This window comes from Equus asinus, chromosome 4, assembly GCF_041296235.1.
Source record: "Equus asinus isolate D_3611 breed Donkey chromosome 4, EquAss-T2T_v2, whole genome shotgun sequence".
Lineage (NCBI taxonomy): Eukaryota > Metazoa > Chordata > Mammalia > Perissodactyla > Equidae > Equus > Equus asinus.
In genome coordinates, this window is record NC_091793.1 from 27,466,769 (window position 1) to 27,494,676 (window position 27,908).

The window sequence follows — 27,908 nt, forward strand, 5'->3', positions numbered from 1 at the left end:
AAGGACTAGCTAGAAGAAGGAATCACGGGTGCCCTTATCTTTCTCTTTCCTTCTGTGTCATCATTTTCACATAAGTTGTTGGCTAATAAGAAAGAAGAGGAGAAGCCTTCCTGGTTTGTTTTTCTTAGAACACCTTTGCCTTCTTTCTGCAATAGAAGCAAGTTCTGGTTCAAACAGAAAGCGCGGCCTCTTGGGGCTGTCGGTGCTCCCTGTCTACTCAGCTGTAAGTGTAACACACTTACCTAGTACTCGCTTTGAATCTCGCTGAATTCCCGTGCGTTGCAGATCCACTGAGATTCTATGCTCATGGGGCATCAAGGCGCTATGTGCAAATGGGGTGACAGGGAACAGCAGTGGACATGCATACTGCACCCATCTCCTCTGCTCATGTACACGCTCCATTGTTATCACTTACAAAACACAAGTTCAAAGGTGAAGTTGTTAAGAATTTCAAGATGGCAACAGCAGAGAATTAAACCAAGCACAGGGTCCTTCTGAATGTTAGACCAGTGCAACTGCCCAGGAAGCCAACTCTGCTGTCTGTCTCCCTCTGCAAACACTGCGGCACTGATCACATTGCCCCATGAGGCTTGATTGTCTTTATCTGTCTTGAAACTGTGAAGCGCCTTGCTCTGTTATAGCACCTGTCCCTACCACAGTCTGTGACACACAGCAGGCACTCGTGTTTGTGGAATGAATACTGCTATCAGAACAGCCCTTCTCTAACGCCTGGCCCATGACCATTGGTGGATCTTTTCCTTGACAGTTCTCATCTCCTCTCATTTTATTCATTCAGCATCTTTAGTGTGCTCCCAAGGAGCCCACAGTCTGGAAGGAGAATAGACGTTGAAACAGAAAATTCATTTATTCATTCATTCACTTCAGTACGCAGCTCAGTGCCTGGTACACAGCATGTGTTCAGGGAATATTTGCTATGAGTTAGACACAGTGAAGCCTCATGGAAAAGACAGATAATTCGGCATTGAAAATGGAGTACAGGGGGTTGTATTTTATAGAAACTCATTGAAGGCACTATGGAGGCACAAAGAAATGACAGCTAACCCAGGAAGCTAACCCATAAAGGTTTCTCAGAGGAGGTGTCTTCTTAGAGGATATTGTGGCCTGAAAAGAAACACCATTCAAGCAGAGAGAGCAGCATATGGAAGGACATCCAGATATGTAAGAATGTGGCTATCTTGGGCAGTCGTATGAAGTTGGAGCACAACGTGCTGGAGGAAGCACTGAGAGATGAGGCTGGAGAGGTAGGTGATTAGGACTCAGGGTAATGAATGCTATGGCAGTGGTACAAAGCGCTCTGCAAGAACTAAGGGAGGAGCTGCTAACTTCTTACAAGGGCAATGACGGTTGGACTCAGTCTGAAGGGTGAGTAGGAGTTTGCCTCAGAGAAGAGTATGAAGGGCATCCTAAACCAGGAGAATGGCCTGGCATCATAGAAGGGCCTATTGTCTTTAAGAAATGGTAAGAATTCAGTGTGGCCCCATGGGGAGGGTGCTGACATGCATAATAAAAATAGCCCAGGATTCATTGGGCATTTTCTACACGCCAGGCATTGTGCTAATGCTATTATATTAACGCATTTCCTCTTAATGACGGCCTTATGAAGTAGGTATTGTTATTATCCCCATTTTACAGATGAGGAAATTGGAGGGTTAGGTAACTCAGTCAAGGCCCCATAGGGAGTTAAGTGGCATATTTGGGAGTCAAGCCCGTATGGGAGATTCCAAAGCACATGCTTTGAAACGCTAACTATACTTGTCCCATAGTTGCTTGGCAATAAAATCCAAGTAGTCAAAGAACTTTGGGGGGAAATGGTTGAGTTCAGTTTGGGGCATCCAAAGAAGGCGCTGAGAAGGCAGCTCTATATACACATCTCTAGCTCGGAAAAGATGAATGGCTGTAGTTAAGATCTGGGAGTTGTCACCTCGTTGGTAGTCGCTGAAAACATGAATGTGGACATGAGTGAGAGGAGAAGAGGGCCGAGGAAGCACCCTGTGCGACTGGGACACTGAAGAGCCAGAGGGGGAGCAAAGGATGCTGAAAAAGAGAAGGGGGACTGACAGGTGGGGAGAACAGACGGATGATTGTCACACGCTACAAAGACAGCCAATCAGACTGAGGACTGCAAAAAGCCCTGTCGGTTCTGCCAATGACCTCACAAGTGACCTGGTACAGACCAGTTTCCCGAGACTGGAAGATAAGGAGAGAGGGATAATTGATAGATTTATAACGAAACTTAGTATGAGTTCTCATTTTTCACTATTCAAGAAAAAAAATCCTTCTTTGTCGAACCGCATTTCCTGATTTGGGGTACAGGAAAACACAGAGGCGCAGCAAAATGCAAGCTATAACTTGGCCGTGGGGTATCTGGCAAGCCACTCACTTCCCTTCTTGGGGCCTCAGTTTCCTCATCTGTGGGTAATGATATTGGAAGAGACATGCTCTAAGTTTGCTCTCGGATCCAAAATTCCATTCTTCACCCTCCTAGAGCTCTTTGGGGTTTGGTGTTGATGGAGAAGGTGAAAGAGGACTCGGGTGTGGTGAAAGAGAAGCCCCCCCCAATTGCTGTAGCTCCCCGCGTGGTCTGCTCCCTCTCGCTCTTGTTTTCTCCCTAGTTCTCCAAGGCGGCTGCTGGAGCCAATGATGAGAAACACATGTTTCTGGGCAGCCCTGATGTTGCGCAATGCCGCCAAGGGGAGGGCAAAAAAGAAAGCAAAAAAAAAAGAAAAAGGAAGGAAAGAAAAGAGCTTTGGTATTCTCGGCCTCGCAGACAATTCCCCCATTGATGTGCTGTGAGTCACGGCGGGCCGCCAGGCCATGGCGGTTTCTGAATCACTTCCTCCAAGAGGGGCTCTCCACTTGTTCCCGGGCTGGCTTTCGCCAAGGCTGGAATGCAAGGAAGCTGGGCCCTTCAGAGCACCTCTGACTGCTTTCCTCTTTGCTGGAGCTCCAGCAGCGGAGGTGGAGGTGCCAGGCGGCAGGGCGGAGGGGCCCGAACGGAAGGTGGCAGAGAAGCAGGTTGGACCTGCTTGTTCCAACTGGTGGACCCCTTTACAGCCCTAAAACTCATGCCTCCCTTCCTGGTTAGAGATGGAAGTGAAGGAAAAACCCAGATTAAAGGCCACAGTTTTCTCCAGTGGGCACCAGACGCAGCCAGATCTGGATTTTCCATCTTCCCCACCTTGATTCTCTGGCCGATGTGGTCAAGGCTGACATCTTTTGGGCAGACATAGATCTTCCACCAGCAACTCACATTAGGGTGTCTTGGACTGCATCTCTCCATCTCTCGTCTTGCACTTTCCATCTTTGAGCACAAGGATATTACTAGCCCAGGATGCCCTCACCAGGATGATGGTGCTCCCGTGAGAGTCTCTTTTAAGTTCTTGCTAGGAATAAGCTTCATTCATTCACCAGAGAGCTTTAATCCCCAGTCTGGGGATGGACATGGTCCCAGCTGTATGAAAGAGAAAGACAGGTAAATCAATCTTGCAAACTCAATCTGGCAAGTGCTCTGGTGGAGGGGCCCCGAGGAGACCATCAAACACCACCCTGGGGACAGGGGAGCTCAGGGAAGGCATCCAGAAAGGTCTGCTGGGTTGAGAAGGCAGCCTTTAGTGCCATTTTCCTTTGTCCAACAACCATCCCCCCACCCCCAGGACTTCCCAGAAGGCCAGTGCCTTGACTGAACACTGGAGATGGACCTACTGTCCACCCCTCTAAGAGACGAAGTGGTCTCTCCCCTCCGTGCCAACAGAGGGCGCTGTTTCCCGACGACCCCAGCTGTTAGGACTATGCTAGAATGCCGCCACCTTGTGGGCACGCTGGGCCGTGGCCAGGTGACAACTCTACTGCTCCTGGGGCACTTATCAGAGATGGGTTGACCTGGAAGCAACGCTGGAAAAAAGTCTGGCGTGGCTACTTATCTGATTGTAGTTACAGGGGACGGGTAGAAGGAGCGCCTTTTAAGAAGCTCCCCTGTCCATATTCAGCAGGCCGAGGGTTCCCCTTAAGGAGGTGGATTTGGATAAAAAGCTTTAGAGCAGACGCCAGATCTTAATCTTCTGTCATAACTTCTACCAGAAGGCCAGCAAGGTATCGGTGCTCAGCACTCGGATGTTAAATGGCATCAATTACTGTAAACAGCCAGCCAGATGATAGCAAGGGCTCCATCTTGCACTACTGCATCCTGGCGCCTAGCACCGTGCCTGGCCCTACAAATGCATGTTGCATGAGTGCATGAAATCAGATCCTTGAAAGTAAAGTTCTAGGAACAGCAAACATAGTTTGCTGGAGGAGAATATAGACAATGTCTGTATTGTCCAGCAGAACCTCCTTTTGCTTCTGTGCATCCCAGAATGGTACAGTGACTTGCTCAAGGTCACACAGCTGGTGTCAGAGCTGGCACTGGTAGCCGTGTTGACCGACCTGCTACTACAGTTGCCCGGCAGGGTCAGCCCACGCTTGTTTGAGGAAGAAAGCAAGGCAGCACATTTGTCTAGAGCAGGCGCTTGTCTGGAGTTATACCTCGTGGAAGAGTTTCCATGGAGAATTTCTGAAATACGTTTTCAAGGACTCAGTACGGGGCTGTGCTCTCAGAGAAGTAAGGAATCCTAGCTCGTGCAGGATTAAAGAGGTAAAGAGTGCTAGCAATCTAGCAAGAGCTGACACACAGCCACTGGACACACAGAATGTGATGCAGAAGGTGCCACAGTCATGTCACAGGGCCATGGACAGCTCTTGTGTCCCAGGGAAAGCTTGTGAAATAGCATAACCCATGTCCTGATGGTGTGTGAACTTGAGCTCCAGGTAAGTGGTGGTCATCCAGATGGAAAGAGCAGTCTGGCCCACATGTAAGAATAAAGGGTCTGGCTACCTCCTCACACCCCCAGTGACGTCATCCTCTCCAGTTCCTCCTCTGCCATGTGGCACACTGAGCTTTCTAACAAACCCCAGCTTAGACCATCGGTGGCACCCTATTTCCCGTAGAAAACACTTTCATCTTCCATTATCTTCTGGCCCCACTCCACCTCTCCAGCCATATGGTTCATCCCTTCCTGCCTAACCCTTAACACCTTGATCACACTGTCTGCCTGTCTTGAGTGGCTTCCAGACTTGGCTCCATCCCTTGTAATCACTGTCACCTTAAGGAAAACTCCTAGTTTTCTGTGCCTCTGCTTCCTCCTCTGTAAAATGGAGATCCCAGGGGCATCTACTGGAATGGGTTGTTATAAAAATCAACCAAATTCAGCGTGTGAAGCGTTCTGAACAGTGCCCAGCACACATACGCTCTCAGTGTACGTGAGCAATAGTTACTGCTACTATCACTAAAGATACTGTGCTTCCTCATGCTCCTGTCCCTTTGCACATTCTGTTCCCTGTGCCTGAAATGTCCTTCTCTACCTTCTCCCTCAGATGGACAACAGCTCATTCTTCAAAATCCAGCTTGATGTCTCCTTTTTAGCACGGGGGGAGTTAACTGTGCCCTTATCTTTGTGCATACCCCTACTGCATGTTGACCAGAAGGCCCATCGACGCCTGAACCTCCGCATCTATCACATGGGGGTAATGGCATCTGTTCATCCTGATGCCTCATGGATCAGATGGGCCGCTCCATAGTTGTCCTGAAGGCTGTGCACATTACAAAACCCTTCACAAGCTTGCGAGATGCATATTTTTATAATGAAGGAGGGGATGTCAGCTTCCCGGCTTCTGACCTGCCAGGACAGGGTCAGCCTGTGCCTAGCTACCACCGCAGTGACCCGAGGCCCAGCCTCCTGCAGGGCCGCAGCCCTCTCCTACCCACAAGCTCAGTCTCCAGCCCTGCTCGCCCACGCCTGTTTCCCAGACGCTGGGGGCTCTGCTCCTCACCCACCCGCCGGGGTCCCGGGAAGTCACACTCTGGCTGTTAGCACAGGGAGCCCAGGCTGCGCTGCCAGCACAGCCCACCCAGGAGCCCTCACCCACATCTTGCCCATCGCCTTCCTCTGGTTTCTTCCAGACTCTGGCGGCCCCCCTGACTGCCTTCCTTTCCCCCCCAGGCTCTGCCTTTATTCTCCCTCTGCCTGGCTTAGACTGTGTTTACAGTAAAAAAGGAAAGGTCCCCACTCCCCCCGCCCCGGCTCCCCACCCACTCTCCCTTCTTCCTCCCTCCTCCCCCGCAGCTCCCTTTAATGTCCTCAAATCAGGGCCTTTAACAAGCCTTCCTTCGTGCACTCATCAAGCATTGTGTAAAGCACTTACTCTCTGCAAGGCATTATGGGAAATTCAGCGATGAATAAGATGCAAAGACCAGGCTAGGGGGAGGGGAGGAGGTGACAAACATTTGTTGAGGATCTGCTCTGTGCCAGCACGATGCCAGATACTTAGGTTATTCCCCTGAATTCACACCCCACAGGGTAGGTTCTGTTATATAATCCCCACTTTGCCGCAGACACAGCTGAGATTAGGGAACGCGCCCGACGTTACTCCACTACTATGTGGCGGAGATGTTTAAAACCTGCATTGTTTCCCTAACCCATCCCCGCATACAGCATACAGCATACAGCGCAGCAAGAGAGACCCATGTAATGCAGAGACAAGTGGGATCCAGAACCCAGTGCTAAGCATTCTGAAGGCAGGATCAAGCCAGACACCGTCTTTGTCAACTGTCATCACACACGCCCAGGATGGCTGAATTTCTCCTGTCTTCTTCAGCCCCAGACTTGCTGGGCTGAACTACAGATCCGTCTGTCATTTTAGTTATATGATGTCTCCCTGTTCCCTGAACCAGGCACTAGGGGCCTGGGTGGTGCCAAGAATGCTAGTAAACACTTACAAAGAATGCATTATACATGAGAGTTTCATCGAAATGCTTTATATGTGCTAACACGGTTAACACAATCTGATGAAGTTGGTGCTGTTATTATCACCATTTTAGTGATAAAGAAACTGAGGCACAGAGAGGGGGAGGAACTTGCCCAAGACTGCACAGCTAGAACTGGCCAAGCTGGGATTTGAGTCCGGAGAGGCTGGGTTTGGAGTTTGGGCTCTTGGTGACTTTACGGGACTCCTTCTTAATGGTTTAAATGCAAATACTCTATGGGTGGGGCACTGTGCTGGACGCTGGAGACACAATGGCCAACAATTATGCATGGGGCCCACCTAAAGTAGCCCAAGGCCTACAGGGGGATTCAGCTATCAACTAGCAATTTCACCATAGTGCAGTCAGTGCCCTGGAAGCTGTGGGGTACAGGGTTAGGAGTGGGCTCTGATTCTGTCTGGGCTAGAATCTCTGTTCCTCAACTTCCCTGCTGTGTGATCTTGGGCATGTTAACGAACATCTCTGAACTTGAAAGCATCACTGTGAGGATTAAATGAGATAATATGGAGAGATGGTTACCCTAGTGGGACATGTTGCCTAGGTTTGATTCCTGGTCCCATCACTTCCTGGCTGTGTGACCTTGGGCAGGTTACTTCTCTGTGCCCCAGTTTCTCATCTATGGAGTGGGGATAATATTATCTACTTCACACAGTTGTCATCCGATTAGAATGGTTTAATACATGCAAAGTGCATTATCCGTGAGCACTCATTGTCTAATAACAGCATTCTTATTTGAGTCTGTCCCCCTGGATATGGCCAAGTGTTACTGCACTGAATTCACTGTGCTTCCTCATGCTTCCATCCCTTTGCACATACTGTTCCCTATACCTGGAAAGCTCTTCCCTACCTTCTGTGTCAGATGGACAACAGCTCATTCTTCAAGGTCCAACTCAATGTCCCCTTTGTAGTCTTTTATAGCTCCAGCAGGGGAAGTTAATCATCTTTGCACACACCCCGGCTTTCCAACACCCACCCTTGTGCCTGGCAACGACATGGGCTAGATTCTGAGGAGGCTCAGATGATTTTTTCCTACTTCCCCACCAAGCTGCATTGCCTGGGCTCACGGAGGACAGTGAGTGAACTCTGAAACTTCATAATGAACTTAAAAAGTGGATGTCATATGAGGGAGTTCTCGGAAACAGTCCCCCAGAATAGTACCTGTCTATTCCTGAATATGTGGCTTAATCCATATTTAGTGAGACTATTAGTCTGCTGTCTACTCTAGCTATTGGCTGATGCTCTGGTGCGTGTTGTTTTCTGATATACAAATCGCTTGTATTTTGTTGTGTGCTCCGGAGACCCTGAAGAAAGTATAATGCAAATATTTAGCGGGAACTAAGAAATAGTCTTACAGCCAATGCTACATTCTTTCTTGCATCCATTCATTTACAAGAATTTGTTACACCTTTTATTTATTACCTTTTATAACAATTGTGTATCTGGGTGGCAGGCTTATAGCTACACTCAGATGTGCAAAGAAAAATGTCATTTCTTTCTGTTCGAGAATTTCATAAGCCTCCTTGCCGCGTCGACGTGGAGAAACCTCGACTTGTCAGTTGATGACATCTCGGGCTCCGTGGTTTGAATGGCCTCCTTTCAGTGGAGGAGTCAGTCCATCCCAGGTCTGACTCCCCAGCAGTTAGGTGACGTTGTCTCTTTGGGATGACTTGATCCCTTTAGGTAAATGTTCAGTCTTTCAAATTTCTACCTTCCCCCCTTCTCCTCCCCAAGCTGCTGTCTGGGTATATAGGAGCCAACTGTGTCTTTGGAGCGTTGGGGGTGGCAAGGCACGGGGAGAGAGAGTGAAAGTCTCCTGACCTCATGATGCTCCTTGCCTGGTCTCCACTGGGTGCTGTGGGTCTGAACTCTGGCCGTGTCAGGCTGCCCACTGTTGAGGAGTGGGCAGCCTGATCCTGTCCTGGGTATCTGGCTGCCAAGTGACTGTGGAGCACGACTCCAGCCTGTCTGTGCCCCAAGCACAGGCAAGACCCCCAGGAGCATGGCCTGCTGCCCTTGCTGACCAAGCCCCGCCTTGTTCTCGCTGGTGCTGCCCATGCCCCTGAGGTCTGCCTGGGCAAGTTTCCAGCCTGGGCAGACGGAATGTGAATGGCCCCCTGGCTGAAGGGTCACCTGGGCCTGGTGGCAGCCAGCTTCTTCCTCAGGAGCCCCAGGCTGAGTCTCCAATAAGCTCTCAACCCGCCTCAGGTAGCTGTGGAAGCCTCTGGTTCCTTTCCCCATCACAGGAGGATTGAGCTGGCTCCAGAGGGCAAATCAGACCAAGACTGACACAGAGTGAGGGCAGGGCGCCTGCAAGGGGTCTCTTCCCAGAATTCCAAACGAGAATGGGGCAGAGGCCCCCCTCCCTCCTCATCAGCTTTCTCCTCAACCCAACAAGGTCCCCTGAGCTGGCACTTCAGCTCAGAGGCGGTGTCTGACTCCAGCTTCTCACGGGCCCCTCCCTCTGCGTTTCTGTCTTCCTCCCACAATCCCTTGCGGCGGAGAAAGCCAACTTCATTCTTCCTCCTCTCTGGCAGGGACTTCCCTACATCATGTCTTCCTTCCATGGACCTTCAGCCTTGTGGCTCAACCTTAAAAACAGAAGAGATACCCACTCTCCCTTAAAAGAAACCCTACGTCGCACTCCCCATATGTCAATAACATCAAAAATAAGTTTTCTAAGTCTTTTTTTTCTCAATACTGTGATCCTATAAAGGACTCAGAAACTTCTGCTCTGAATATTAAAAGTTGGATATCGGTCCCCTATCGCTCTCCTGTTCTTGCTTTTCGACTCTGGACTGGGGAAGTCTTCCTCCTCCCCAGGACAAGCACATGCTGGGCAAGTCACAGGGAAACGCAAAGGAGAGGACGTTCCGCGTTACTATGTCTCCAAAACTGTGATCCTGGTTTGAGCAGCCAGTGTTTACCGAGCACTTACCATGGGCCGAGCATTGGGTCTATATCATCTCATTTAATCCTCTTAACAGTCTGTGAGGGGGATCTGTCATTTCCCCATTTTACAGATGAGCAAACTGAGACGTCCTTAGCCCAGAGTCAAACAGCATGAGCATGAGATAGCCCAAAACAGAGCACAGGCTTGTCTGACTCATAACCCCTGTCCTGAAGGGGAGTGTAAGACCTACTTGCCAGAAATTTGCAGGACAAGAGACACTCATGAAACCATGCAAGGCAGCGTATGAGCCATTCCAAACCATGTATGAAGGAAGGAAAGTTAATGCTCCTTGTAGGTCTGCCCCCTGCTGGGGACTTCCAGGTACCCCGTCCTCTCATCTTCTCAAAAGTCCTGGCTCCGTGTTTAAAGATGGGCAGGCAGCTGGACTCAAGGATGCTACCCAAACGGTCATGAAGTGGCAGAACTGGGGTTTGCACTCAGTTCCGTATGATTTCAAGGCCTAGCGTCTTCCACTATTCTATGCTTGCCCTGTTGGTTAGGGGGAGAGGGACGAGGCTTACTTTCCTGGCCTAGAAGAGCTAACAATGTAGTCAGAGAAATGCAGCTTATGCACAGGTAACTACAACGTGAGGTGAAAAGTGGTAAATGTCAGGAGGGAGGAAGGGACAGGCCAAGGGGTGGACCCCAGCCCCCCGCACAGAGCAGCGAGCTGCAAATGGCTGTTGAACAAGAGGGCGGGGGCCAGGCACAGCATCCCAGGGAGCATGCTTTGAGCTGGATATTGACCGATGACCAGCATTTCAAAGGCTCGATAGAGAGGCCCGTCCGGGAGTGACACAGGGGGGCGAAGGCTCAGACGCAGGAAAGCATGGGGCAAGTCGTCCTGTGTGGATGGAGTATGGGGACATGAAGGGGCCAGGGGAAGATTAGGCTGGGGCCAGATTGCAAAGGCTTTCAGTGCAGAGCCAAGGAACTTGATTTGGGGGTCACTTGAGGAGGCCGCCATTGGCAGATTTTTTTTTTTTAATTGGGTAAGACTGGAGCCAGGCTTTGAGAAGAAGAATGCGGCAGAGTAAGCAGGATGAAGTTGAGACTAATAGCACAGCCCAGAAAAATAGTGAGGATGGAGGGGAGTGGTGGTAAGGCAACTGGAAAATATGAAACAGACAATAGGCGCTTTAGGCAACCTGGCGGGTCCAGGCTGCTCCTGGCTGGCTTACCTGTTGCTGTGACCAGTGTTATCTCTCGGGCCCAGGAGGAAACACCCTGAGCACTACAGCCCCCAGTGTGTGTCCCAGGAGCTGGCCTTAAGGCCAGGACAGGATGGTCTTCTGCACCTGGTCCAGGTAAGCAGTTTCTGGAAGTGGTGGGCAAGGCCAGGCTGTGTCACTTATTCACAGAACATACCTACCTCTTCCATTCCATGAGCCAGAGATCAAGGGATGAGGAAGGAGACAGGGAGGGAGAGACAGATACCTTTGTCGAGCACTCACTCTGATCCTCGATAACCCAATAAGCACAGGTGCTATTTGCAGATTAAAAATTTGAGGCTCAGAGATGTTGAGCAATTTTCTCAAGGTCACAAAGCTAGCAAGGGGCAGAGTCAGAATTTGCACTCAAGTCTTTCTGATCATGTGCGCTCTGTACACTTTCCTCTCCAAAGCGCACTTCCCACCTCCCGACCCCCAACCTTTCACCTCCTGTGTCTCCTGATCAGAAGCTGTCTGCCATGTACGAGCAACCTAAAATTGTTTCCTACTAGAAGCTTCCCACAAAAATACATCAGCCTGGTCCCTGCAGACCCTCCTCCAGGAACGCTAACTCTGAATTTGGTTGGAAGTAGGGTCCTAATATTTTTTTCTTAACTTGTTTTCTTACCTTTTTCTTGCTTTCTCCTTACCTTGTTTTTTTAAAGGAAAGAGGGAGAAAATGTATCGGGGCTGGGAAAAAGCAGTGGCGGGAATGCAACTTGATAACTGATGATTTTCTGAGTGCTTCAGCCTGAAGGAAGCCAACAGCTGCAACATATTGGTTACATGGAAATCATTAAGTCATTCTGGGAAGGAATGACAAATGTGTGCGCCTGTGTATATATGGCAGACATGTGTTTATGTATGGAGCGGGGCACCCACAGAGGGGCCTGCCTCAGTCTTGCCTCCGGGCCACGGGATGGAAAAAGACCTGCAATTAAAGCCCCAATGCAGGCGATGATTCTGGAAATCAAGTTCTTGTTTAGGGTAAAGTTTGAACTTAAATTTAGGGAGAAATCATCCCTTCTTTGTCATCTAACATGATAGGGACGCCCTTTAGCAAGATCCAGCATGGTGGGGTGGACCCAGGCTGGACAGGGTGTCAGGAGTCCTCGGTTCTCATTTCTCTCCGTCACTAACAAGGGTGTGACCCTGAGAAAGTTTCTTCTCCCTTTTGGGCTTCAGTTTCTCAAACGTAAAATGAGGGGGTTTGACAAGATGGTCTCTGAAGTCACTTCCTGTTCTCACATGCTGTCAACGTGCAATACATTTTTATAGCATAAATTCTGTGAGACTGAGCTTCTATTTCTTAGAATAGAGCTACCTGTTCCCCCACCCCCACCCAAAAAATGTTTGCTCTAGTAAAACTAGATTTTTATATAAATCTCATTTGCTTAGCCTCATATAGCTATTAGCATTCACAATTAGTTATGCCCCAGGATGTAAGACAATTAAAGCAAGATAATTAGTCACTTCCAGCAAAGGTGCCCACATCCCAGGCTTGGGTGCATGGAAGGGCTGAAGCATGTCATGGCTCATGGGGCAAAGAACTAGCTTCTCCAGGCTTGGCCTCTGAACCAGTAACACACAGACCTGGAGGCACATGAACCCATATGAGGTCTGTTGTCCCTGGACCATGGAGAAATGTGGCTGTCAGTCATACATTGTGTGTGTGTTGGGGTAGGGACTCAGGGAGGAGAGGGCAGGAGCCAGTTGTTGGTCAGACCCAATTTGATCCTCTCGATGACCCAAAAGGTAGATACAATTTTCATCTCTGTCTTAAAGGAAGTGGCAGAATCTGGACCCAAACTAGTTCTCTTACCTTCCAGTAAGTCTGTTCTTAGCCACAACATGCTGATGTAGGGTCTCTCCACCTCAGCACTATTGATATTTTAGACTTGGTAACTTTGTTGTAGGGGTGTGATGGCTGAATGTCTGTGTCTCCCCAAAATTCCCATTGAAGCCCCAACCTGCAATGTGTTGGTATTTGAAAGTGGGGACTTTGTGAGATAATCAGGTTTAGATGAGGACAAGGGGCTAGGACCCCCGTGATGGGATTAGTGCCCTTAGAAGAAAAGGAAGAGAGAGAGATTTCTCTCCATCTCCACACTCACACCCCTAGGAAAGGCCGCGTACGCACACAGCAAGAAGGTAGCTGTCTACAAACTAAGAAGAAGGCTCTCCCGAGGAATCGAATCCGCCAGCACCTTATCTTGGACTTCCCAGACTCCACAACTGCAAGAAACAAATGTCTGTTGCTTAAGCCACCAGGTCTATGGCATTTTGTTACAGCAGCCCAAGCTGGCCAAGATGGAGGACTGTCCCATGCTCTATAGCATGTTTAGAAGCGTCCCTGGCTCCCTGCCACTAGACGCCAGTAGTAATCTGCCTAGTTGTGACAACCTAAAATATATCTGGGTATTGGCAAATATCCACTGAAGGGGAAAGTTGTCCCCAGGTGAGAATCACTGTTCTAATAGCCCAAGGTGGGAGGAGAAAATGGCAGCCACAAGGCCCAAATAACACCTCACTTAAATTCAAGTCTAAGGAGTGAGCCCAGAGATGGAGTTGGGTGTGGCATCAGTAGGGAAGCATGGACCGAGCCAGGAACCTGGCAAGCAGATCCATGACCTCAGACATTAACAAACTGAGATGTCCAAAGCACCTCCTTGCGGCGAGCTATCAAGAATGGCTGGGTTGGCATACATCTGAGCAGGCACCGGTGATCCTTAGCTCAGATCCTTTCTTTTCATTAACTCAAGAACCGTGTGTCAAAGCCCTGCTGACTTCCAAGCACTGAGCTGGCCCTGGGAAGCCAAGATGGATGAGCAGCGCAGCCATGCCTGTCAGAGCATGCGTTCTATCAAGAGAGACACGAATGCTAATAATGGCCTTGGTTGTGACAACCTTACCCAGATGTCAGCTGGAGACCTCCTGACCCTGTAGGATCTGAGGAAAATTCCTTGGCCCTGTCAGATTTTTGCTGATGCCTGGTAGGCTCATCTTCTCCGGTACCCACCGTCTTTGTTTGGGGCACTGGCTACCCCGTGGCCATCATCCCACAACACATGAACCCCAGCACCAGGTTCAGCCTTTTCTCCTGCTGCCACCACAATCAACAATCTCTCCCACCAAGGCTAGTGTGTTTTGTACACTCACCGACCTCCCAGCCAGGTCCCAGGTAAGGGCTCTCGTCTCCTGACACCGTCTTCCTCCATCTTGTTGGCCTTCCCTACTCTCCCATCCCCCTCCCAGTTCGCCAAAATCTCCAATTTCACCTCATCTTCTTATGCAGAGGTTCCCTGACAGCCCGAGGCCTTGGCACCAGCTGACCCCAGGCCGTTAGGAGGTTCTCCTTCTATCTCAACCACCTACCAAAGTTCTTTCCCCGCAAAGACTTCCCTCCCTAAGGAGACCTATGGAGGCAGCTTTTATAAGGTGATAAAATCAGTCCGTAGCAGTGTAGTAACACTTGGTGTTATAATAATATTTTTGTCCTCTCTCTAATGTTAGGCAATGAGCCAAGGGCTTGATGTCCATTATCTCATTTTAATAATAGAATCAGATCATTACAGTACTGTGCGATAAACCCCCCCCCATAGCAATTCAGACCATACTCTTCAGAGTTCAAATCTCAGCTCTGTCTCTTAATAGCTGCGTGAGCTTGGGCTTCTCGCTTCACTGCTCTGTGCCTCCATTTTCTCCATTTGTAAAATCGGTTAGTAGGACTATCTTCCACTTAGGGTTGTTGTAAGGATTGAGAAAGTAAATAAAGGTGTAAAGTGCTTAGAACAGTGTCTGGCGCTTAGTACACACTCAGTAAATGTTGGCTGTTATTGTGATCACTGAAGAATTATCAGAGGGGTTTGAGACTGAGGTTGTCTTACGATAGGGACAGATCATAGGGCAGGGGATTTAGGGGAAGAGTTCTAAATGATGCGTAGGAGTTTGCCCCCAGGAACATCGGACGCTCTGAATTTTATGAAATCAAGCCCTTCTGATCATGCCTTCTCAACCTTGTCAGCTTTCCCTCGTGGCTTTCCTCATCCATTTCTCCTTCCCACAAGGCTCAGTGAGACACTTGGGAAAATATTTTCCAAAATAAATTTCAAGTCATTATTTGACCCAAACCACCCAATTCTGTGGCCCAGCCCTGTCTACTAATGTTACCGCCCTATCCCTATTTAGACTGAGGTTTTATAACTGACCAGCCCTTCACCAGGGCTTCCCTGACTTGCCACCTCCTGCCTGAGTCATCCCGTGATGTCACAATCCCAGATTTATGATGTTGGCCAGTGTGGTCTCAGGGATGACTATAGACGGGACCGGCCTCAAGCCCAGCTGTGAAACTAGTCACATTGTGTTCCACCTCCCACCACCCCATTCTTCCATGATGTAGTGGAAAGAGCATGTTCCGGGCGTCAGACAGAAGGGGGTTGCCGCCACGCTCTACTCTTTCCTTTCTGGGTGATTTTGGACCAGGAGGGCTTCTCTAACTCTCAGTTTCTTCACTGGTGAATGGAGGCGTTTGAGGATTGGATTCAACAGCCTAAATGACAACGCCTGTGCCGGTACGTAGTAGGGCCACCAACATCTATTGCCACAATTATAATGGGTAACAAACCACTCCAAAACTCAGTGGCTTAAAAAATAACCATTAATCTTGTTCTCGCTGGTTGGGTGGGAATTAGCTGATCTAGACGGAGCCTCACTGGGCATGGCTCCTAGTGGACCAGCAAGCCAGCGGGGGCATGGTCTCAGCGTGGCGAGTGCAGGAGGACAAGAGGGCCACGCCCAAGAGCACAAGCACATTTTAAACCACCGTTTGCATCACAGCTCCTAGTTTCCTGTTGGCCAAAGCAAGTCACGGGGCCAAGCCCAAAATTAAGGACAGGGGAAGTATACTTCTCTAGTGGAAGAAACTACAAAATCACCAGGCAGAAGGTATCAATAGAGAGAGGGGTGAAGAGTTAGGAAGAATGATGCGATCTACTACAATAGATGGGGAGGAAATATTTGTTTCCTTATTCCTAACTCTCTTCCACACCCAGGGGCCTCTTGGTTTCACTGCAGGCTCATGAAAACTCGCTGTGAAGAAAGAGTGTAAATTCACACTCATCGTATAAGCGACTAATGACTGCGGGATAGCGCCTCCCTGTTTAAGGGTGCTTTTCTAACAACAGCAAAAATCATAACTGTTCCCTTGAGTGTTTGCTGTGCAGCAGGCTCTGTGTTCAGCCTATTTGTTGTTAGTGCTGTCGAGTCCCAGGGCCCCTGTGGACAGCAGAGTGGAACCCTACCCGGTCGTTTTGCGCCATCCTCTTACCTTCCGCCGCTGCATCAGACAGTGCTCCGCCGCCGTTCACAGAGTTTTCATGGCCAATTTTTTTGGAAGTGGGTGGCCAGGTCCTTCTTCCCAGTCTGTCTTAGTCTGGAAGCTCTGCTGAAACTCGTCCACCATGGGTGACCCTGCTGGTATTTGAAAAACCAGTGGCATAGCTTTCAGCATCACAGCAACACACAGCTGCGACAGTATGACAACCGACAGACGGATGGTGTGGTTCCCTGACCGGGAAACGAACCCAGGTCACGACAGTGAGAGCACTGAATCTTAAGCACTAGACTACCAGGGCTGGCTATTCAGCCTGTACCCTGTGTTCGTCTGTCATTTGATCCTTGCAGCCACCCCGTGAGGTGGGTGGTAGTACCTTCTCATTTTAAGGCTCAGGGAACCAAAGCTTTGAGAAGTTAATCAACCTGCCCCAGGTCATCGCGCCACTGTGTCCCCAAGACGGTTTTGCAAAATAAAGTATATTGCACCAATTCTACGTTCTTTCCATTAATCCTCTGAGGACAAGGCTCTCACTGGGACCAAAAGTTTAAGTCCAAGTTTCCTCAAACTTCAATCATCAGTCACAACCTCTAAAATTTTTACCATATTTATGTATTGTCTATAACTATAATTCATAATTATTGATTATTGCTTCCATTTGATCCATTTTAACTTAAATAAGTGTATTATAAAAGAAGCTCTATATGACTACCCTAAAGGGAAAACCAGTATCTCCTGACATAAACAAAAGAAGGTCACCCGAGGTTTACAAAAACAAAGCAACATTATGAAATTCATGCTAGATGCTATTGTCTTCCGGGAGCTCTGAGAGAAAGTCAGAAGCTTGCAGGGGTCGAAGGTGTTAAAGAGCTCCAAGCCGAGACTCCCCTTGAAGGCGGCTGAAGGCTCCGCCATTACTTGAAAAAGGTAATAACCTTCTCACCATGTCCTTCCGTCTATTTGACGCTATAGCTAGATGTCACCAAAAACCACTGCAGGGTCCGCCAGGAGCCCCAGCCCAGCCCTGTATGCCTGCAGCCTTACAGGAAGAGCCCTCAGTGGGTTCTGAGAAAAGTCCACCAAGGGGCCTTCTTAGAGGTCCTTCAATCCTTCTCTGCTTCCCCTTGGATCTAGTCTGCATAGACCTAAGGAGGGGCATTCTGGATGGCGTCTTCCAAGGGCAAAGGCCAGTTTTCTCATGACATAGAGAATAAGTGGAAGAGAGAAAACCCAGGCACACACAACAGGTGACCAGACCAGCTCCAAGTCTTGGGCACTTGCAGGGGTATGCAGACCCAGGCTGACTCAGCCCCAGGTAAGGTTCACACGGTTCCCCAGCCACGCAGGACAGGGGACTTGAGGAGAGTCCGCCCTTGTCTTTCATCCCAATGGCTTCTTACTGTCTGGGCAGACCTGCTCACCAAAAATCCCTCCCACGACCCAAGGTCTCCACTCACACCAACTGCTCTGCTTGAAACATCCACCATTAGCCGTCTCCTCTGAAAGAGAACTCGAAGGAGAGTGAGGACACTGTGATGCGCAGTCTCTGTGTCCCTAGGCATCCACCTCCATCCTTCCCACTGTTTCTTTGTTTCTCAGACTCTGCTCACAAAGGCGGTCCCAGCAGGAGTGCTTCAGTCTTTCACTGAAACCTGAGAAAACCCTCACTCAGAGTTTGCAGGGCCTGGGGCGTCCTTCTCAAGGTCCTCCTGCTTCTGCAATGTTGCATTTGCAACCCTCTTGGAGCACCTCTTGTAATACATTCTGCTCTGTCTTTACTGATCTATTATCCCCAAAAGTTCAGAGACGTGCTCGAGAAATGTTGAAAACTCAGATGTAAGTCTTTATTAAAACTGCCAACACTAAGCAAGCATGTGGGTAAGAATCTCAGTTCACCATCATCCCAGGAAAACTCTTCAAGAAATGGAACTGGATTTTTCTAGGGTGCAGCTTATTTTCTATTTCAAGCACCGGCATGGACAAAACCTAGTCAATCTGGGGTTCTCTCACCTTCTCCTAGAGTTATGCCAAAGTTTTAGAGCTTAAGATAGTCCCAAGGTATTGAGAGGGAAAGGTCAATATCAATGTCATTGGTCCAACTGGCATCCACGGAGATGTCCATCGCTCTGTAGTCCTCGGTTGACAGTCCACACAGGTTGAATCCAGTCAATTCCATCCCTGTAGTCCCTTTCAGGTCTCTCTGCTGCTCCTGTGCCCCTCCTGGATGCACAGGACTCTTTCTGCCATTCTCAGACCTCATCAGGCACAGGGAATTCTGTGAGAGGCTCCATCCACCAAGACGTGTCCATGTCGCCACTTCTTCTCTCGCATCTTGCTGCCTCCCCAGTGAGACAGTTCTACCAGAAAATAGTGCACAGGTCCCCTCTGCACCCGCATCCCACAAAACCTCCTTGGGATTTGCCGCCCACCCCAGGACTCATGCTCCAGAAGCAGGATACACCTCCCCATCGCCTCCTCCTGCCCCAAATATCCACTGATACAGTTTTATCTCCACATCCCCCCTTTCTCCCCAGACAAGGAAATTCTTTTTCTCTTCTCAGAGGCGAGAAGCCTTACTCCCACTCAGTGAGAGATATTCCTCCCAAATCAATGGCCTACTTTGCCAAAAGTCATTTTGGTTTTCCTAAGGACTTAGACTTTTGCAACTCAAAAACCAGAAGGTGCTTCCTTTTCTCTCTACTTCCTACTGTCGCTTCCCTTTCCCACAGCAGTGACCACAGAACAGCCAAGTGGCTCAAATGGGGGAGGGTCTCGAGAGAGAGGACAAACCGGAGTGAAAAGAAATTGCCAGTTAATTTTTCAGAAATATTATCCAGCCTCACAAACATCGAACAAACGTGAAAGCCCATGCTACTTTCAGGGCAAATAGTTGAAGCAGCCAAATGTAAGATACAAGGAGGCGTTTTTCTGCCGTTCCGTTCCTCGCCCCCTGGCGCTCTCTTGACTAGTCTTTGGCTTCAGCAAGGATTCTGGATCTCCTGTTCTTTTTTCTTAATTTCGTGAGAAAAATGTTCTGAAGGAAGGAATGTCACCCCCAAAACACTCGTCTTTAGCTCTGAGCCTCTCCCGAGTCGGCACCTTCTCTCATTTCTCTCAGGACGGGACACCTCCTCTCCCAACATTGTCACCTCTCACCATCATCCTACCCACTAATGGCTTTACACCACAACGTTTGAAATCATTCTCCAGAATTGGGCTGGGGTTGGGGTGAGTGAAACTCTCGAGGTACAGAGGAACAGAGACTCCAAACAGAGACCTGGACCCAGTTTCTCCCCAACTCCCTCCACGTTCCGGGAACAGCCAGAAAAAGAGGAGAAAGTGGAGAAGGCATCACCCCGGGAGGCCCCCACGCAGCCTCCCCAGGAATGGCAAGAGGGAGGAGGTCGCGGTGGAGAGAGGCCGCCTGTGCTATTCCAGAGGGAATTTCTTCACTTCCTGGCAGGCTCCAGGACACAAACGTGTTTGTTTAGGAGGGGAAGGAATGTCACGGATTGCTCCGGTGGTGGTGAGGAGAAAACAAAAATAATCTGCCCAGCGGTTCCCTCTGTTTCCTGTGCATGTATCCGTGTGTGTGTGTCTCTCTGCACGGCTGCCGGGCTCCCTCCACGTTGGGGCTGGAAGGGATTCATTTGGGAGCCTTGCGTGGAGCCAGGGCCTGCTGAAAAGGCACCCCCAGGGCCCCTGACTCTCACCTGGCAGGACAGCCACCACCTGGCACCCAGAAGAAGGCCCTTTATTCTCAATTATGGCTTCCTGGATGGTGGAGGGCATCTCCCTGCCTCTCCACCTCCTCCCTCCCCTCCGCCTCCTCCCCCCCACCGTCAGGATGTGTGGTCTTTCTGTCTCCTGTCCCCTAATAAACTGCGGGCTCCCTGAAGGTAGTGACTCCATCCGATCTTCATACCCCCTGCCTAGCACAGTTTGGCACACAGGAGGCACTCAGTATATGTTCATGGAACTCAGCTCTGTCTCCCATCTCCCTCCTCTCATATTTCTTTCCTCCCAACATCTGTCTTATCTCTTTCTTTAAGCTCAGCCTCTCAGTTAACGCTCTGAACGATCCCATAAGGTAAGGATTGTTATCCTCATTTTACAAAGGAGGAGGCTAAGCTCAAGGTCAAGTACACCCAGCTAGTAAAATATCAGAGCTTTGGGGCCGGCCCAGTGGTTCAGTGGTTAAGTTCACACGTTCTGCTTCACTGGCCCGGGGTTCGCTGGTTTGGATCCCCGGTGCGGACATGGCACCGCTTGGCAAGCCATGCTGTGGTAGGCGTCCCCCGTATAAAGTAGAGGAAGATGGGCACGGATGTTAGCTCAGGGCCAGTCTTCCTCAGCAAAAAGAGGAGGATTGGCAGCAGATGTTAGCTCAGGGCTAATCTTCCTCTCTCTCTCTCTCTCTCTCTCTCTCTCTATATATATATATCAGAGCTTTGAAATATTGGGATTTCAACGTGGGTCCTTCTGACTCCTTTCCCCTACAGCTCTCTCCCCGCAGTCCCTTCTCTGTCCTTTATTGTCCTCCCTTTCTGAGTCTGCTCTGCCTCCCTACACGCACATTTCTAATTCCCCTCCTAGAAATTCTTAGAGACCTCACTCAAGGATTTCAAGGACTCCCTGGGCCTCCAACGGGGGATGTCAGTAGACCCCTGTGGGAGGAGGTTAGGTGGCAGGAAGAAAGTGTGAGAATAAGCTTCATGCAGATCTCTGCTCAAATCCCACCCCCTCAAAGAAGGTTTCCCTGTTCCCTTCCTTTTTTTTTGAGGAAGATTAGCCCTGAGCTAACTGCTGCGAATCCTCCTCTTTTTGCTGAGGAAGACTGGCCCTGAGCTAACATCTGTGCCCATCTTCCTCTACTTTATATGTGGGACTCTTGCCACAGCATGGCTTGACAAGCAGCACGTAGGTCCTCACCCAGGATCTGAACTGGTGAACCCGGGGCGGCCGAAGCAGAATATGAGAATTTAACTGCTGTGCCACCAGGCCAGCCCCTCCCTGTTCCATTTTTTAAGCTCATCTTTAAAAATGTAAACTGCGTGCATACTTTACCACATTCATAATGGATCCACGTAGTGATACGTGTATAATAATTTTTAAGTAGGTAAAACCCACAAATAACGTCATATATTGAGATGCACCCTCAAATTGTTTTGAAAGAATATCTGATCAAAAAAGCTTGGGATGAGACACTGACCATGGTTCACAGCTTTGTGCCTGTGATCACCCTTCTGGAAAATGGAGGGAATCCTTAACCAGAAGGACCGTGGGAGGCTTTCCAGAGGAAATGCGCTGGAATTGGGGGTTCCCATCTTTGGGGGCCAAGGAGATGCCGTCTGCACCCCCGTGAATCCAGCGCTGCTTAACTTGGGAAACCAAAAACGGGTTTCTCAAACAGTGGGGTCTCCCCGCCTCCCTCAGAGGGCAGTTGTTTGGCTTTTCTGAGAATAATTCACATCCTGGACAATTTACCCACTTAAAGTGTGCAATTGGATGGCTTTTAGTATGTTCACAGATCGGTGCCACCATCACCGCCTTCAACTTCAGAACATCTTCCTCATCCTGCAAAGAACCGTCATGCCCATGAAGCAGTCACTCCATGCCCTCCTCCCCTCCACCCCCAGCCCTAAGCAACCACTAATGTGCTTTCTGTCTCTATGGATTTGCCTCTTCTGGACAGTTCATATAAATGGAATCGTACAACTTGTGGCCTGTTGTGTCTGGCTTTTTTTCACATAGCATAATCTTTTCAAGGTTCATCCATGTTGTAGCACGTGTGGGTACTTTATTCCTTTTCAGGGTTGAATAACATTCCTTTGTGTGGATATACCACATTTTGTTTATCTGTCAGTTAATGGACATTTAGGCTGTTTCCACCTTTTGGCTAAGATGAATAGTGCTGCTATAAACACTTGTGTGTGGCTTTTTGTGTGGACATGTGTTTTCATTTCTCTTGGGTAGACACTGAGTGTGGACCTGCTGGGTTAAGGGCACTTGTTTAAAATGCAGATTGCTGGACCTCCAGACCCTCTAAATCAGACGCTTTGGGAAGAGGCCTGGAATACTCATTTTAAGACACTCCCCAGGAACTTTGAAGTGCTGGACTCAAATGAGCTAATGCTTGCCCTAAACAGGGGAGTTCTACTTTCAAATGGCAAGTCAGATGGAGGCCAGCTCTGCCGACTGCCTGAGATTCAACTGCCATTTGTCGACACTTGTGCACAATTGATTTAGGCTTTTCTCATAGATGATGAAGGCATAGAACCACATTTAACCCTCGCGGCCAGTCTGAGAGACAGGTGCGATTGCCCCCATATTGCTACAAAGAGACAGAGAGGTGAGCCAAACCGCAGGTGCACCCAGCTTACAGCTTATATGGCAAACAGAGCCTCCTGACTTGTAGCCCAGTGCTTATCCACACTACCTCTTCTGACTCTGTCATCTAAATCAGAGATGAATCCTTGTGCTCTGACAAGGACAAGTGTATTTACGGAGATGGTGAGGGGCTGGGGGCTGGCGTCCTACCCGCTCAGCCCCTCCCTACCCACTTAATGGAACCCCTGGTGCGCTGAGGAACACAGTTTGAAAACCACTGGTCTAGAAACTCTAAGTCATCCCTCAAGGAGGTTTTCCTCCAAGTGAGATTAATACCATTTCATCAAACATTTCTAAACAGCTGCCTGGTGCCAGGCACTGGGGCAGATTCTGGGCACACAATAAAAAAACACAGCCCCTGTCCCCAAGGGGCTCATAGTCTAGTGTGGAGGCAGGTAACAATATACGTGATAAATGGGAGATGCCAGAGGTTCATCCTGGGAGTATGGGCAGAGGAGGCAGCTAATGTGGCCTGGGGGTGAGAGGGAAGGCTTCCTGGAGGAGGTGAGGCCTGAACTGAAAGTTGAAGACAGAACGGTCCTTTCCCAGGCAGAGGGAGGCGGAAGAGGGCGTTTCCGGCACAGAGTCAGCAGGTGCAAAGGTAAAGAGGCAAGAGGAGGCCTGCGTGCCTGCGGAGAGCAAGCTGTTTTGTGGTTCTAGAACTCACAGTCTGGAGAGGGGAGAGGCAGAAAGACATGAGACTGAAGAGGCGGATCAACGGAAGGGAAGCGAATGGGACCTTCTCCCTCCCTCCGGAGAGCCACGCAAAGCAGCGTCCAGTACAGTGCTAACAGGTTCTGACAACAGCTCTCACCCAAGAGAAAGAACTTGATCCCTGGACATTAAAGCAGCCTAAGAAATCCCAGGGACGAGGTGGAGATTAGCAGTAATACCCGACATGTCCACAGTGTAGACTGTGTACCCAGCTGTAAACACGTGTGTAAGACGTTGTCACATCCTCACAGCATCCCTACGAAGGTGGGACCATCATCATCCTCATCTTGCAGATGAGGAACCTGAGGCACAGAGAGGTTAGACAACTTGCGCCAGGTCACACAGCAAGCAAGCAGGAGTGTCAGGACGTAAACCGAGCAGTCTGGTTTGAGAGGTTGTGTTTGGTTAAAGGTGGGTTACCAACTGTTCACATTGGTATGATTTAGAACCTCAGAACCCCCCAAACACCCCGTGCAGAATGGAACGGTGTCCAGTAAATGTTAACTGTTGTTAACAACTGTTGTTGTTTCTGGTTCAGTGTTCTCAGACTGTGTACTTCAGGGTGACTTGGGCTCGTGGTGGGGGCTGGACAGGGAGGAACAGGTCCACTTTTATCTGTTTTGCATACTAGGACACTGAGTACAATTTGAATTCTTCAAAAAGAGATCCATTGCTTTTAGAAAAAAAAAAAAAAGGAAAACCACATGTCTGATCCAACCATCTCATTTTACAGATAAAGAAGTTGAGGCCCAGAAAGGTTGAGCAGCTAGTCCAGGGTCACACAGCAAGTCAGTGGCAGAATTGAGCCCAGGGTCCAGATTTCCTGACACCCATTGAAAGAGCCCATTTCTCTTTCTAGGGTTTCGAGATATCCAAGGAAAAGAAAAATGAAACAAAACAAAGACCCCAAGCCAACTTTTCTGTTCAGTTCCAACTGTATTGAATGTTCAGCCACGGTTCTCCCCAAGACGGAGTTCAGCATCACCCAACCCCAGTGCAGATGAAGGGAGGTCAGAGTGTCAAGCCCATTTAGCAATGGCCTGTCGCATGGGCGGCCACTTCTCAGTTGCATCTTCTCTCCTCCCCAGCGGCCGGGGGAAGGTTGTAATACCAGTTCCAGAAAAATAATTTTGCCTTTCTAACGGTCCTCCTCAGGGTTCTCAGCGGGCTTCCTCAGAATGGAAAATGGTTCATTTCAGTTGGGAAGATATTCAGAAATTCCAGAGTCCTTCTCTATCAATAATTTGAGGGGAAAAAAATATGTAAGTTGAGTTCCAAGCTCAAAAACCCTTGTATTGCTGGAGGCCGTGGGAGGTTGCCCCATGATCGGAAACAAGGAAGCGGTCAGCAGGGGTTTTTCTTTCTCTTTTTTCATTCTTTCTTAAATTTTTTTAAAAGAAAAGCATGAATTCAGTTAAAACAAACGTAAGCTTGGGGTTCAGATGGGGAGATGCAGGAAATTTGCCGGGCTTATCCTGGAGTCTGAGTAAGCCCATCGCCTCCGTCTGGTTTAGAAGGCAGCCTCCTGGAGGAAACCCTCCAGCTGTGGGTTTTCTGCATCAGGTGATCTGTTCCTCCATCCGGCACTGCCCTGAGCCAGATGCCAGGAACTTCACCATCAGCTGGAGCCCAGAACTATACCGGGGACCTTGAAAGCTTCTGTCAAATATTTGCTCTGATTTCCCTGGATGTCCTGATTTCAAATATTTGGCCCTGTTGTTTACAGATATGCCCCGATTTGGGTGGAGAAAATGAAGTCGGTGGGTTGACGCAGCATCAGCTATGAATAAATGTCTCCCTCTATCACAGTCCCTGGGAATCCGGATCCACTTATTTCAACCAACATCTACTAGCCCCCGAGTATAGACCAAATACAGTCCCAGATTCTGAAGATGACAATAAAGAAGATAGAAGATGGGAGAGAGAGAGATCATAGATAGATTGATAGATGATTGATTGAACTATAGATAAGTAAGAAATACAAAGTTAAGAACAACAGCTGAGAGCTCCCGATAGACATCGTTTCCGCCCACAGTGGTAAGGTGGATGTGGCAGAGGTTTCAACGACAGCACAGAGCGGGCCGTGGAAGCCAGCCTGGGGAAACCAAGGAGGGCTCCCTGGGGAGGAGGCAATGCCTGGGGGCAGTCCTGAAAGATGAGTAGGGGTTAGTTAGGTGGTGAGTGGAGTAAAAGGAGAACAGGGGAGCAAAAGCCAGGACAGCCGGGAAACCCCTTGGGATGAAGAGGGAACCCAAACACCTGTGTTGCTGGAGGCCACCTAGTGAAATTAACAAAAGAGTGAAGTGGTCAGATATGCAGTTTCGATCTCAGCCTAAAGTCCTTCTCAGGATGCCTTGAACCCCCTGTCCCATAACGTACTCTGTCTGTGTCGCCTCTGTGAACACAGGAACCAGTATTTTCACTCAGTGCCACAGCGTGTAGCAGGAGATGCCGAGAATCATGAATTTGGATAATCATGCTCCTATTGAGCGGGCAGGTCAGCACAGTGGTTAAGAACATAGATTCTGGTGCTAGACTGCCACTTGGATTTGAATCCTGGCCCTGCTGTTTATCAGCATTGTGACCTCGGGCAAGTTACTTAACCTCTCTGTGCCTTGGTCTCCTTATTTGTAAAAGAGGGATAATATTGGTCCTACTTGATAAGGTGGTTGTGAGAATTTAATGTTACTGCCTATAGAGTGCTCAGCAGAGCGCCTCATAAGCATTCAGTAAATGTTAGTAAGTGTTGCTTCCACTCTTATCATCTGCACTTTGCCTCCAAGAACCCTCTACCCCAGGAGGCAGTGCCTGGACTGTCCTGTCCATAGGCTAAGTTCATCCCTGAAGCCAGGCCTTTGCCAGTGGCAGTTCCCTCCTGCCATGCCTTTTCCTCTCCTCCCCCAGGATGTCCAAGCCCACTGTTCTCAGGGTGCCACCCGCAGCACAAAGGCTTTCCCAGGCCACCAGGATTCCCCATCTTGTCTTGATGCCTCAGCACTTGGGACCAACCTTCCTTTAGGGGGCACTGGATCCAGGACCGCCCTGTCACTCCACAGAGATTCAGGTCCTGGGAGGACAGTGGAAAATGGCCTCTCTTGTTTCAGAGACCCTGGGGTAGAAACCGGGGGCTCTCCCACTTTCTAACTATGTGCCCGGCCCCTCTGAGCCTGTGTCCTCAGATAAAAATAGGGCTAATAAAATCATACCATCTTGATGGAGCCGATAGGGATGTCAAATCAGAAAATAAATATGCAGTGCTTCATAAAACTAGTAGCCGATACTTTAATTATTTTTATGGGCCTGCCACTAAGGGCTTTACATGACGTCAGATCAGTTCATCCCCGCATCAGCCCTCGGGGGCAAAGCGCGGTTATTTCTGCCCTTTGGTAGATGAGGAAACCGAGGCCCAGATTGGAAGAAGTAATTTGCCTAAAGTCATACGCGGCTATGTGGATGAGCTGGGCTAGAAGCCGAGGGTTGTGGCTTCACAGCCAGCGCTCTTGACCACTGTCTAAACTGTCGAGTTCTGGCCGAATGAGGGGCTTTGGATTCTTATCCACAACTACACAGTGAACTAATGGAAGTGGTGCCAAAGACATCCACGGCAGCCCCTGGGTCTTGCAAACCCCGTGCGCGTTACATAAATAGAAAACGAGATTAGGAAAACACAGCGAAGCGGCGACAGCCCCGGCTTTTTGGTTTATTTCTCTACCAGGAATATAATCAACCCTTGAGCCAAGTTGAGAAAAAAATAGGAAGGAGAAGGTTCAGGAGGGTGTTTGCCAAACAGCATTGAAGGCCTGGAGGGCTCCTGCCCCAGCGCAGAGCTTCCTGCCCCAAACCCCGGAGCGCAGAGCTGCAGACGCACTGTCATAAACCCTCAGGGCAGGAAGGAACCTTGGGGATCATCTGGCCCGTTCCCGATAGTTCACAGAGGAAAAAGCTAGGACCCCAAGGTCACATGCTGCTATTTCCCCTTGATTTAGGACTTACCAGATGCTGAGCCCTGACAAACACAGTCTCACATATGGATGAGACCCTGAGACCCTGAAAGAAAAAGTAACCTGCCCCAGGTCTCATAGCTGGAAAGTGTCAGGGCTGGGATCCCAAAGGTCCGAGCAGGTGCTCCAACCGCCACCGCACGCTGCCCCTGGGAGCGGGACCCCATGTCCCAGTTGCCAGTTCAAGTCTCCTTTCTTAACACCAAGCTGCCACCTCCAGTGTCCTGGGAGGGCCGTCACCCCTCCTCCCATCACATCCCAGCTGCGGTGCTGGAACACCCAGGGCTCCGCATGGGCCTGGTGATCTGGGGGCACGCCCACTTGCACACCCCCCAACACCCCCACATTGTGCAACAGAGCCGTCGGTCCAAGAGTTGCTGTAACACCTTTATCTGTCTGGGCCAGCCTCCATCTGCCGATCTGCAGCGTCTCG

At 49.5% G+C, this 27,908-nt stretch overlaps 1 protein-coding gene and 1 long non-coding RNA gene across 3 annotated transcripts in view; one reads left to right on the forward strand and one right to left on the reverse strand.

Moving 5' to 3' along the window:
* The window catches only part of SYN3 (synapsin III), a 453,497-nt gene that overhangs the window by 328,324 nt on the left and 97,265 nt on the right, over window positions 1-27,908 (forward strand). The window lies entirely within an intron of this gene.
* On the reverse strand, window positions 848-27,679 carry LOC139045043 (uncharacterized). 2 transcript variants are annotated; one of them, XR_011502622.1, is made up of 3 exons: window positions 27,468-27,673; window positions 16,365-16,510; window positions 848-3,472 (listed from the first exon to the last, which is right to left on the reverse strand). It is a non-coding gene; the product is annotated as an uncharacterized lncRNA (long non-coding RNA). The 2 variants fall into 2 exon arrangements; XR_011502623.1 differs by lacking the exon at window positions 848-3,472 and adding an exon at window positions 8,240-9,465 and having other exon boundaries at window positions 27,468-27,679.